This window comes from Ambystoma mexicanum, chromosome 4q, assembly GCF_040938575.1.
Source record: "Ambystoma mexicanum isolate Mex_15411 chromosome 4q, UKY_AmexF1_1, whole genome shotgun sequence".
Lineage (NCBI taxonomy): Eukaryota > Metazoa > Chordata > Amphibia > Caudata > Ambystomatidae > Ambystoma > Ambystoma mexicanum.
The window spans coordinates 703,145,292-703,159,134 of NC_090928.1; positions in this window are offsets into that span (position 1 = coordinate 703,145,292).

Consider the following 13,843-nt stretch of genomic DNA (forward strand, 5'->3'; position numbering starts at 1 on the left):
GGGCAAAATAGAATTGCACAAAAGGGACACTGAGGGAAAAGCAACCTACCTAAGGTAGTAAAAGCATCATGACTGATTGTTGTTTATGCTGCCAGCGGTTGATTGGAACTCTGGTGTCGTAATTGAAGTCCGCAAAGTGGGCTGGTAGTCTCTGTGGTTACTATAAAAATTCAAAAATGATTTAATTAACACCCCATCCTGTGTCTTACCATTTGCAGGTGCTTAGCAGCCCCCTTCTGGCACCATCGTGCTCTAATACTCCTCAGTCCTGATGACAGTGCGGTGCTATTACCAGCAGGTTTCGACTACTCCAACCGCTGGAATTTCCACCTATCCACCGCACCAGAATCACCTGAATTATTTGTGTGTCGACCATGTTGGTGCACTGCCTTATTACTAGCAATACATACATTTATAGTCACTTTAATTGTACTAACCCACTAAAATATGTACAATCTGTTGTGATTTATATGCAACATTTTTCTTTGTGCCCAGGATGGCATATGTCATTGTTTTAAATATATTTTCTAATGTGAACTAATAAATTGCAGAATTCAATGAATTCACTTCACCTTCCCCTTTTTCTTATTTTGTGGAAGAGCCAACTGATGTACGTTATCTGATGCTCCACTGCCTACAATAGCAAACTACCATAGCGTTACTGACAAGGGTAGCTTTTGACACCACTTTCCTTTGATAGATTTGCCTTAACCCTCCGGAGTCAGGCCCCCATAAAAAAAAGAGGGTTTCCTTGCCCTTACTTTACACGGTACATTCATACATACACACAGCTGGACAATGCCACAAAAAATTAAGCCTCCTCTATGATCCTCTCTACCATTTCTAATAACTCTTCAAATAGAGTGCTCCAGTGCTACCAGTGTTTAAAAACTCTGGCTGTTGGTAGCAGCACCTTTAATGAGTGGAGGTTGATTAAGCACAGCCACCACTCACAGCTACATTAAAGATATGAGACCACATAAAGCCAAAAACACTGCAGACTAGTATGGTCCAGACAATCTCATGCAATTTCAAATACACATCATGCACATTACTCCAAGAGATTTGCAACAAGTCATTTATCATAATTAATGTTCACCATCTTTATGACAGAACATTACAAGAGCCACGTCTTAATGTTTCATTGCACAGTGTTAGACATATTCAAATGTCCAGCTGGTGATGAAAATATAAAATAACAAAAATGACAACTCCAAAAAGACAATCAGCCTCATTATAAGTATGGCGGTAAGGCAACAGCGCTGGTATCGCTACGGGCACTGCTGCTACGTACCACCATACTACAAGTTGTGCTTGCGGGTCACGCTCTGCCCTCCAGGGCCGAATGGCGATGGGGAGTCCCTTATTGCCAGCACCCATGAATGGGCAGTTACCGGGTCCGCCGACCTCGGCTTGACCCGCTAATTGTCCATTCGCGGGTGCCGGTAAAATCACAGGTCTGGCAGCAGCTGTGCTTTTGTTACAGGCACGGCTACCGCCAAACCTGTAATGAGGCCCAATGTCACACTTCGAACCTCTCTAGCATTTCTAATGAATCTTCAGAGTGTGCCACTTTTACCAGTATTTGAAAACTCTGGCTGTTGCTAGCAGCACTTTTAATGGGTGGAGGTTGATTATGCACAACCATCGCTCACAGTTAAAAAAAATATATCAGACCACTTATAAGCCAAAAAAGACTGCAGCCTAGTATGGTCCAGACCATCTCATGCAATTTCCAATACACATCATCCCAAGAGACTCGCACCACATGCTTTATCATAATTGATGTTCCCAAACTTCTTCTTACATCTTTTTTTTTCTTTTCTCTGTTCTGAAACCAAATAAATACACTATTATTACCGCAGAATGAAGTATTGTATTGTATTGTATTTGGTTATTTATATAGCGCTCTTTCCTCACTTGTGTGGCCTCAATGCACTTTTTTCCTCGATTGGAATGCCGTTGGTGACCGTAGTCGATGTGGTTGGAAATTCTAGGGAGTTTAGTTTAGGCGAAGCATGCGTACATGTTGCTGTTCTAAGACTTGGGTGGCTGGCAAGGCTCGACTAAGCAGCAAAAGAGAGGTCAGACAAATGGGTGGGTGATTTTGGGGGTTAGAGATAGATTGCTATTGTTGAGAGAGTCTATGTGAGGTCAGCTATACCAGGTTTCTTTCGGTAGGTGGTCACTGTATGCTAGTGGCAGAGGTGTTGAGGTATGTCAGGTGTTTCATTCTGTAGGACTATGTGTGAACTAGGCCGGATGTGCTTAGCCATAGCCATATTCTATCGTGCATGGATGACCTACGTTTCAAAGTTCAGTAGACCTCACCATACAATAAACAAGGAGGAGGCTACAGCTAGATATGAGAATCCTGTATGGTGGGGGGGTCAAGGTGGCACAGGCCGTAGGTTTCGGACTGTAGTACAGTAGGTTTCTGTAATGTAATGGTCATCGATGGTTTTTTGTACCAAGATTTGGGAATACTTTTGTAGTGGGAGATTGCTAGTGTTGAGGGATTCCCTGAATGATCGATGCAGGTTAATAATTGCAGTGCTTACTTAGTGATGGGCATGTGCTACCCTGGGCTACTTATCTAATTGTTAGTCGTCTTTCATGTGGACCGGGGGGCGCAGTGAGAATGTTGTGTGTGTGCCACAGCAAAAGCTGCTGGCTTACCTGAAGTGCTTGTCAGGTGGGAGGGTTGTTGTGGATGCGTTGATAGTGGATCAGGTGTGCCACAACGAAAGCTGGCAGTGTTGTTGAGCAATATGTGGTGGTGTGTCAGTTGTGATTGATTCAGGGGAGTTTATTAGTGGTGTATTCACAGGGTACAGTGGATTAGGAAAGTACTGGGAAGAGCCAGGGTTTAAGGGCCTTCCTGAATTTCAGGTGGTTTTCAGTGTTGCGGATGTGTAAGAGAAGGGAATTCCAGATGATTGGCACTTGGACGGAGAAGGAGGAACCACCAAGCCTTACGGAGGTGTGGGGTGGGATCACTAGGTGAAATGCAGTGTGAGATCTGAGGTTCCTGGAGGGTTGGTAGGAGACAATTTAAGGCTGTGTTGTGGATTACACAATGGGTGATACACATGGCTTTGAAGGTGGTGTGTCGGGCAATAGGGAGCCAGTGGAGGACACTAAGGGTAGGGCTGATGTGTTCTCTGACAGGCAGGTTAATGTGCAGGTGTGCTGCCGCATTTTGGATTCTTTGGAGTTTCTTTAGTTGGGATGTAGGGGCTCCTATGTAGAGGCAGTTTGCATAGTCTAGACGGGAATGGATGATGGAGTTGATGGCCGAGAAACAGTGGGGATAGGTGAGGTAGGGGAAAATCTGCCTGGGGATACAATGGTGGAAGAAATAGGTTTTGGATATGCTGATGGTGTGTTGGGTGAGAGATAAATCTGACTCAAATTTGCATCCAAGGTTTTTAACCATGTTAGATGGTGCCAGTGCTTGTCCTAGTGATTCGGGCAACGGGATTGGTTGGGGGATGAGTGATTTTTTCCTGCAGACTAGGATTTCAGTTTTCCGAGGGTTGAGGATGAGGTGGTTGGTCGTCATCCATTGATCAATGTCAGAGAGGCACGATGACAGGTCCAGGTTCCAAGAGCCTTCGGAGTTTGGGATTTTAAGGATGATCTGGGTATCATCTGCATAGTTGGAGCAGGTACTTTTGTAAGCACAGATGATTGCGGGAATGGGTTGTATGTAGAAGTTGAAGATTCGCAGTGACGTGGACAATCCTTGGGGGACACATTTACAAACTGGACGTGATATGGATGTGAACTGGTTGAGGTGCATGATTTGGAACCGGCTAGAGATAAAGAAAGAGACCCATGAAAGGGCTGTGTTTTTGATTCCTAGTGTTTGTAGTCAGACTTGTAGAATCGAGTGATGGATGGTATCGAAGGCTGCAGAAAGGTCTAGCAGGATGAGTACTGAGCAGCCATCTGTGTCGACTGCCCTTTTAGGTCATCCAAGATGGAGACTAGGGAGGATTCTGTTCCCCTTAGTGGTATGGAAACCTGATCACTCTGGGTCAAGGAGGTTGTTGGCTTCGACAAATTGGCCAAGCTGTTTGTAGGCCACGCGGTCAATCATTTTGGCGATGAAACACGTATTGGAGATAAGTTGGTAGTTTTAGGGGAGGAGTGGGTCAAGAGTCTGTACTTTGAGAATGGGTTTGGTGTAGGATGTTTTTAGGGCTTTGGGGAAGGATCCTGATGTGATTGATTGATTAAGGATTGCATGTGTGACATTACCTGCACAGGTAGAGGTTAGTATTTTTTTTTTAGGATTGAGGGTGGGCAAGGATTTTCCAGGGAGCCTGGTGGGTGGCTGACTGCTACCAGCGAGAGGAATACTTGGTGTGTGGTTGGAGAGAAAGAATCAAAACAAGGTTGTGATTGTGGAGGTGGTTTGGATAGGGGGCTCCGGGCGGCCGGGCAGTGGCAGTAGGATTTTTAGTTTGGCAATGATGGTGTTGTGTCTTTCATTGATGGCATTGTAGATGTAGAAGTGGAGTTGGAAGGTGTCGCATAAGGCTTGGGAGCTAGGAGTAGACAGGCGGGCTGTCAGGGATTGGAATTCTGCTATGATTGTATGTATTTCCTTACTTGGGTTGTGAGCATTTTGGATTCGGCTCCCATAGAATGATTTCTTGCTTTTGCTGATTTCCGATCTGTAAATTCTGGTTGTCGTACGGTTTTGTTTTGGGCTGAAGGTTCGGCTCTCTGCGCCCGTTCCGGACAGTGCTTGAGAGTTTTGAGAGGTTTGCGGTTGAGGGTTAACCACCTTGACATTGGTCTAGATCTCTGTGAGGTACATTTTGACAGGGTGATGGGTTTGAGGACATTGGTTAGCCAGAGGTCCAAGGAATTTATTGCTGGCGGTCCTTCCACAAGGAAGAGAGAGTTAAGGGAGTTGCAGAGTGAGAATTCAAGATCTGAGGTGATTACCACTTTGTTCCATAGCGGGAAAGTGGAGAGGCGTGTGGGGTGTTGGCGGCTGACCACAGTGTTGAGTGGTATGGTGAAACAGACTGATGAGTGGCCAGACCATGACAGAGGGTTCAGGGGCTGGGTAGATATGTTTGCAGTGCTGAAAATCGCATCGATGTTGTGGCCTCTTGTGTGGGTGGGGGTGGATGTGTGGTGCTTCAGACTGAGTGGATCTAGACTGTCTCTGAGTGACCTGGTCATAGGGTTTGATGGGGAGTCAAACCATATGTTGAAATCTCCTATGATGGTTAGGGTTGGGTGTAGGATGAGGTTGGAAGCCAGTGCTTCACCAAATGTGTCTGCAAAGTTTTTGTTATAGCCGGCGGGATCTGTAGATGGGTAGGAAGCTGTGTGAGGAAGATGGTGCGAGTTGGAGTTTTACAATGAGGGATTTGTAGTCTGTGGTGCTGGTGGAGTTGTCCTTGGATATTAGCTTGAATTGGTCTTTCTGTAATATTGCAAGCCCTCCAACCCTTCATGATCTGTTCCGGATGCTGAGAATGTAACCAGGTGGGAAGGTCTCGTGCGCGAGGGGTTCGCACTCCTCTGAGAACCAGAGGGAAGGGTGCAGGCAGGGCCCAGTGATCTCTAAGAGGCCACAAATAAACACAATAGTAAAGTGGATGAAAATGCCCAACAGATGCATGGCATCAGAAAGAAAACATCATAGGAAGACCTCTCACACATCCAAGTCCAACTACTGCAGATATCAGCACCAAATCTGTAAACACTTCATGAGAAGAGTCCTCTCTGAACCTCTCTAGCGTTTCAAATAACTCTTCATATAGAGTGTTCCAGTGCTGCCAGTGTTTGAAGGGCCTGCCTATCACTGCCAGCACCTTTAATGGGGGGAAGTTGATTCTCCACAACCACTGGCCACAGCTACATTAAAGATATATATACCACATATAAGCCAAAAAAGACTGTCCTCCAGTATGGACCAGACCATCTTGTGCATTTCCAATACACACATCATCCCAGGACACTCACCCCACATGATTTATTATGATTGATGTTTCCCAGCTTTCTGAAGAATCATTGGAAGTGCCACGTTTTCGTGTTTTCATGATCAATGTAACACATATTCAAATGTCCAACTGGTGACGAAATATAAAATAACAAAAATGATAACTCTAAAAAGACAATGCAGCAAATAATTAAGCTACGTCCCTCGAATATCTAATAACGCTCAAAACTAGAGTGTGCCAATGCTGCAGATGTTTGAACACTCTAGCTGTTGGAATCAGCACCCTTAATATGTGGAGGTTGATTATGCACAACCACAGTAAAAATATAAGACCACATATAAGTAAAAAAAGACGGTAGCCCAGTATGGACCAGACCATCTCCTCCAAATTCCAATACACATCATCCACATCATCCCAGGACACTTGCACCAGATAATTCATCATAATTCATGTTTGCAATTTTAGTGACGTGATATTAAACATACCACATCTTCATGTTTTCTAACTTAATGTGATTTTTACTGTCCATAATTTCTCTTACATTTTCAATATTCTTTTGAATTGGTTATACGTCTTTTCCAATGTAATTGTTTTCATTAATCCAGTACTACTTTTGATGAGTAGTTGTTGTACTGCTTTGAAATAATTGAAGATATAATACACTTATATACTAATTGTGTTGGTTGTATAAATAATTTATAGTAGACAGACAATCTATATGTGTTTGGTGACTAATATTTCTTTCTTAAAATATTATTGTTAGTCTCATTTTACATATACATAAGAGTGACGTGTAGTTTTAGGAGATTGTGCAATTTTTAGGGTACATTTATTCTTGGATTAGATATTTCAAACATGCAGCCCATTTTTGAAAGAGAGGATTGTTACTGTTCAGAACACTTAGACATTACCAGCAAGAAAAAGTGTAACATGTAAAGTAGACACTATTGTCAAAATCAATGGTTCATTAAGTATTGGTGGCATTGCAATGGGGGAATCAGTTACTCGACGTGCAGCCAATTTCCATACACATAACACTTAAGCCTCAAGCATTTAATTTGTTTGTAGTGCTCATGCAATTTCCAATATGCATCATCCACATCATTTTAGGTCCTTTCCAATGCTGCTTACATGGCTTAACTGGAAATCCGCCCATGTTTTATTTTTTCAAAACTGTCAAAATGTATGTAGATACAATAATCTTATGATTCAGCCCCCACTTCACAAAATCCATTCAGACTTTGCACAAACATTCAAGGTTGGGTCTATAATCTTTCTGAAACTTTTTCTCCACATTCGTCAAACGGCAAAAAAGTTATAAACCATCTAAAAATGTTGAGACACCCTCTACTTGGGCCTGATCTTCACAAAATCCCATTGAGCCCCAAGCATTTTATCTTTTGTAGTGCTCAAACAATTTCCAGTACGCATCATCCACATTACTTCAGGAAACTTGCACCACATAATTGATCATAATTAATGTTCCCACGCATTAAAAATAATCATGCTTTCAGGTTCTTTCACAACCTTGCTGGAAACCCACCCATGTTTTATTTTTCGAAAACTGTCATAATGCACGCCCATACAATAGTCATATGATTTAGCCCTGACTTCAAAAAATCCATTCAGACTTTGCACAAACATTCAAGGTTGGGTCTATAATCTTTCTGAAAACATTTGTCCACAATGCCAAGCGGCAAAAAAGTTATAAACCGTTTATAATTGTTGAGACCAGTCCTCTATTTTTGCCCGCTCTTCACAAAATCCCACCAAACTTTGCAAAAACATATATATCTAGATCTAAAATCTTTTTGCAACTTTTTCAGCCGATTCGTCAAATGGCACCACATTTATAAGCCTTTACAAAAGATGTTCGTGGGCATCACAGGACAGTCCGGAACTGTGTGCCCAGTAAACTTTCATTGACATCTGCCAGTATTTCAGTAACAAAGAACGGTACAGCAACAGGAACATTAAAACTAAAACAGTGTTTCCTATTTAAAACTGTTGCACATGTACCTTTAAAATAAACCATGGCAACATTTTACAACCTCTAATTTCTGTACTAAAATAGCATTTCTTAACACATACTGCATTTTACATATTGGGAGTTTGCATAGCAATAAGCCCAAAGCCACAGGGGGTTCCTGCATGTGGTACTGCCCTCACAGTAGTCAGAACCTTTAACTATGGTCACACTAAATATCACACCACACCAGAACAAAAATAATCTTTTTAAAACAAACACATTTTTATATCACCCCAAAAAATCACTTTAACACACACTATAAGTGATTAAAAAAGCATTGTAGATGGGGGGCGCACAAGAGGAAATAGCGTCTCTCGTGTGAGCTCCGGCTAGACCCAGGGCCGCAAAGCCAGAAAAGAAAATTTGCAGGCACTGGTTATCTGCGATTTTTGCAGAGAACGGGTAACAATATCTTCAGACTGCCCACACGAAATTTCGGTGCGGGGATTCCAGAGATAGAGGCCTGGATGATCCGCGGCGGCCCGGGAGTCAGCGACCGGCGAGAGGAGAGAGGAGCCCCGGCCCGTGGTGGCGGGTGTGGTGGCATCTGGCCGCTCCTGCCATCCATCCAGTGGGAGAAAGCCGCGGCTTCCTCGGACATCGTGGACCGCCCGCTGGCCCCCCTGCCGCCTTCTTCGCCTGAGAGGCCTGGACGGGTGACAGCCTGCTCCGAGATCGGACCGGATTTGAGGAGGTAGGCCCTTCCTGCTCCCAGCGTGTAAATCCGCTTGCGCCTCACAACCAGCGAGCCACCCAGCTATCCCCTGCGGGCTCGGGGACTGCGGGACAGGCGGTTAAAAAATTCAGCTTATTAAGAGCTTGGAGCTTCGCATATCGGCGGCCCGTGGGAGGGCCTCCCTGCACCGCCTGTGCAGGCCTCGATCCCCAGGAGCTGTTGACCATCTGCACTAGCCACTAGCGCTCCATTCGTCCATATATGACAGAACCGGGAGAAACATCTGACCCTTCTAATAAAGCTGCGGCAGGGCACTGATTCCACCGCCGTGGGCACCGGGGTGCCGGTAGCGGTGAGAAGATATAGCGCAGAGGAAATTGTGGTGGCACTAACACGGCCTTCACATTGAGCGCCTGCATAACCCACATCTCCCATTCCGGAGACCATGCCCAGGAACTTTGGCCCGAAGAAAGGCAGAGGAACCATCGACAAATGCACTACCGTGATGCAGAGGGAAACCGTGCCCGAGACGGACCCGTAAACGCCGGTACATGAGAAGTAGGCACCCCCGACTAAAATGATGGACCCCCAGGCCGTTTTTCAGGTGATGCAACAGGGCTTTGTTACACTCACGGACAAGTTGGATGAGATCACGGCAAGTGTCACCAACATTAAAACGCAACTTGACAAGACAACCACTCGCGTGACAGGGGCGGAATCTAGGATATCTGGCACTGAGGATGCTTTAGAGGCCCTGAAAACCACGGTATCCACAATGGCTATTAAACTTGGAACGGTGAAGTCCAAATGTGAAGATTTGGAGGCAAGTTCCCGGAGAAACAACATCCGCATTATTGGCATTCCAAAAGGGGCCATTAAATGATCAATGGAGAAGGCAGTAGAAGACCTCCTCCGCACACTATTGGGTGATCCCGGATGGTCACCGATGTTCATAGTTTAGAGGACGCACAGATCACTGGCCCTGAAACCAAAACCAAGAGCATACCCCAGGCCCATCATAGCGCGCATGATAAACTACAGGGATAGAGACCCGATCCTTAAAACCGCCAGAGAAAAACAGGAGCTCAAATGGGAAGCAAATGTTATCCGCATCTTTCCAGACTTTACCCTGGCGGTCCAACAGGAAAGGAAGCTATTCACAGGAGTCAAGAAAATGCTACGCGAACGGCAAGTTCAATACGCAATGCTCTACCCCGCCAGGCTCAAAATCCAGCATCAAAACAAGTCATATTTTTACACATTTCCCGAAGAAGCGGCGAACTTTATAGAAACGCATATTCCTCCAAACATGGGACAGACTTAAAGTGTGGGCCATTTGAACAAGACTGAGGCCTAAATATTCTCACCCCGTTCTTGAAGTGAAAAGGAACAGCAACGCCAGAGGCTTCCACCCTGGAGGCCCGCATCTGGGATGCTAAAGTAGAATGTACATGTTTAATCTGCAATGGAAACACCGTCCCAAAAGTCATTAGGATGTGCGAGAGCAACGTGCGTAAACTGGACACGACACCTATAAGTAAAGCTGGCTTGGGCTCTGGAGACGCCGCAGCCCCCCCTGTAGCAGGTGCTTGAAATGTTGGTGGGGAGGGATGGATATCTAATGGCACAGTTGAAGTTTGGGGAACTGTGAGGGTGGGGGGAGGGCCTTACACGGGAGTTACAGGGTTTTGTTATAAAAGAAAAAGCACACAGATGTCAGACATGTCGACATTCCTTCTCACAATGGCAGATTATAAGGGGCCACATGGCTGTGAACACCCCATTGACAATGGCTAGCTTAGACAAAGGCAATATTAATATGCTTAGCTGGAATGTAAGGGGTCTGGGATCTAGGATTAAGAGGAGGAAGATCCTGGCCTACCTCAATAGGCATGCTGCCAGGGTCGTCTTCCTACAGGAAACACACTCTGGTCCACGACAAAGAGGACAACTGATGCCGAATTGGGGCTCACATCAGTATTTCCCGACATACTCCAGCCGGGCGAGAGGTGTAGCAATTCTGATTCACAAAACACTGTCCTTTGAATGTATTGATGTTGAGTGTGACCCGGGGGGGAGATATGTCATGCTTCATGGCAATCTATATGATAAAGAATTTGTCTTTCTGAACTTGTATGGTCCGAATATTGACCAACCAGACTTGTCTCAGTGTTTGAAAAATTGGCAAGCTACCCGACAGCCCGGGTGATATGTGGCGGGGACTTTAACACAATATTAGATGTACATCTTGATCGCACATCTACGCAAGTTAGAACACTGACTAAAGCAGTGCAAGCAATACACCTACATATGGCGGATCTACAACTAAAAGACGCCAGGAGGACATTGAATCCTATCAGTAGGGAATACACCTATTACTCCACAGTCCTTGACATGCACTCCAGGATAGATTTATGGCTAATAGATGGAGACAGCATGGCATGGGTCACAGACTCCCATATACACCCAAGAACGTACTCAGACCACTCACTGATACAGCTGACACTAAGAATCCCTGGTCGGTTCATCTCCAGACCACCTTGGAGATTCAAGCCTGCGGCCTTGAAAGACCTGGTTTACAACAACTCGATGAAACAATATATACAGGACTACTTCGATAACAATGAACACTCTGTCTCAACCCAGCCTATACTATGGCAGGCGTTCAAGGTCTGCATCAGAGGTCACTCAATATCCGTGGAGGGCGGAATCCTCAAAGACATTAGGAATAGGTTAATTAGACTAGAATCTCCAATATCATCCCTGCAATCACAGCACGCATCCTCCCCGTCACCCCAGCTCAGCTCTGAATTAAAGACCAAATTAGACGAATACACAGAGACCACAGAACAAGAGGTCAGATACTTTGATCGACCAGCTGCAACCCGTAGATATGGGGAAGGGGAACGCCCGGGGAAATTATTAGTAAGAACAGTACGTGTAGAGAATGGCCCCACAACCATACCCTGCATACAGATGCCTGATGGCACGGTATCCACCGACCAAGACAAACTGAGGGAGATCTTCTATGCTTATTATAAAGACCTATACTCCCCGCAAAGCACTGTAACAGATGCCGAGCAGAGCTACCTAGCCCAGATACCCACAACCCTTCTGGCGGATACCACTAGGGAATCACTGGAATCACTGGAGGCACCCATCACCGAACCTGAAATACTTGATGCAATAAAAGCTCTCCCCAACGGGAAAGCACCGGGTTCAGACGAGTTTAGTAGTGAACTGGTTCCCAGCTCCACGCTGTATGGATGGAGGCACTGGACACAGGAGAACTCCCCGAAACCCCCAAGGAAGCTATAATTACACTCCTGCTGAAATCAGGGAAGCCCCCTGGGGACTGTGGGTCATACCGACCTCTATCCCTAATTAACACCGATGCCAAGATCCTGGCCAAAATAATAGCAACAAGGCTTACACCACTGATGCCATATATGATACATGAAGCTCAGGCTGGGTTTATATTGGCAGATCTACGGCAACGAATATAAGGAGATGCCACCAAATCATTGCCACGATACCCCCAGAAACCCAAGGAATAGCGGTCTCCTTAGACATGCGGAAAGCATTCGACACTGTCTTATGGCCATTCCTGTTCGGGGTGTTACGAAACTACGGATTTGGCCCAAACTTCATAAAGTGGATCCAAATTCTTTACATGCGCCATACGCTAAGATCAGAATTAATGGGTCTTTCACGGACATACTTGAACTACTGGGGGGCACCAGGCAGGGCTGCCCACTCTCCCCGCTACTCTTCGACCTCGTTATTGAACCCCTTGCGGACATACTTAGATTCCGTCATAGCACATTCGGGATATGGCTTGAAGGTAAACCACATATTATAACGCTTTATGCAGATGATATTTTATTATACCTGAAAAACCCACACCGCACATTGAAAGAGTTCGGCGAATATTCAGGTCTTCGCCTAAATCCCAATAAGTCAGAGATATTCCCGCTCACAGATGCCACCATGCAGCCCCAAAACCTCCATGGCCTCATATGCAGCCCATTACACATTGTTTACCTGGGTGCTGCCGTCGCCAGATCCACTCAACTGTCCCGAACACTGAACTACAGCTCACTGGCAGATGCACCTTGCACCAAAATAAAGCGATGGAATGCCCTTCCTATATCAATGATGGGAAGGATAGCATTAATTAAAATGATCATTTTGCCTAAGCTTTTCTACCTGTTCAGTACAGTACCGGTGTGGCCGGGTCGCGCACTATTCTCCAGAATTAATAGTATATGCATAGCGTTTGTATGGGGAGGCCACTCGAGGCTGAGCTGGAGGGTGCTGACAGATATGTATCCAGAGGCGGCCTAATGGCTCCCGACGTGGAATTGTATTACCTTGCAGGGCAGGCACAATATGCTGCCGACTGGGCTACATGCTTCCTCAACCCTGGCCCCCCACCCCCTCCTGCAAGGGAACAGGAGACGATACTGGCCCTACAGAAAATCACTAGGCCCACACCTAAACGATATAACACTATACATCCATCCAATGTCACAATCACTGCATGGGTCAAAATAAATGTTATGTTTGGAGCCAGCAAACTATACCACCCGAGCATGCCAATATGGGGGGACCCCCACACACCCTTCCCCATGGACAGTGCGGTGGCAATGCACCGGACTGCCAGAGGCATCACACAATGGGGACAGATGTTTCGGGATAAACACTTTTTGAGTTGGGATGAGATTAAAGACACGGTAGGAAACACAAACACACACAGACAGCAGTTCGACAAGGTTGCAGCCACCACACAACGGATTTACCCATCATTCCCAAATGAACCTGAAATAAACATGGGTCTTGGTTACATATTCACGGGGGGGACTCAGAAGGTCACGGCCTCCACTCTCTACAAAACTATAATGCAAACATGCCCGAAACCACCCCATGCTGCAAAGGCCGGTTGGGAGCGGGATCTGGACCAGCCGATAGAAGAACAGGATTGGTCCCAGATCTGTGCACTGACTAAGCTGATATCATGCAACTCTAGATTCAAATTGATCCACTATAAAATGATCCATAGAACCCACTACACACCAGTGAAACTCAAGCGTCTATACCCTGCTCTCTCTGGCAATTGCCCAAGATGTAACTCTGAAAATGCTAACATATACCATATGCTGTGGG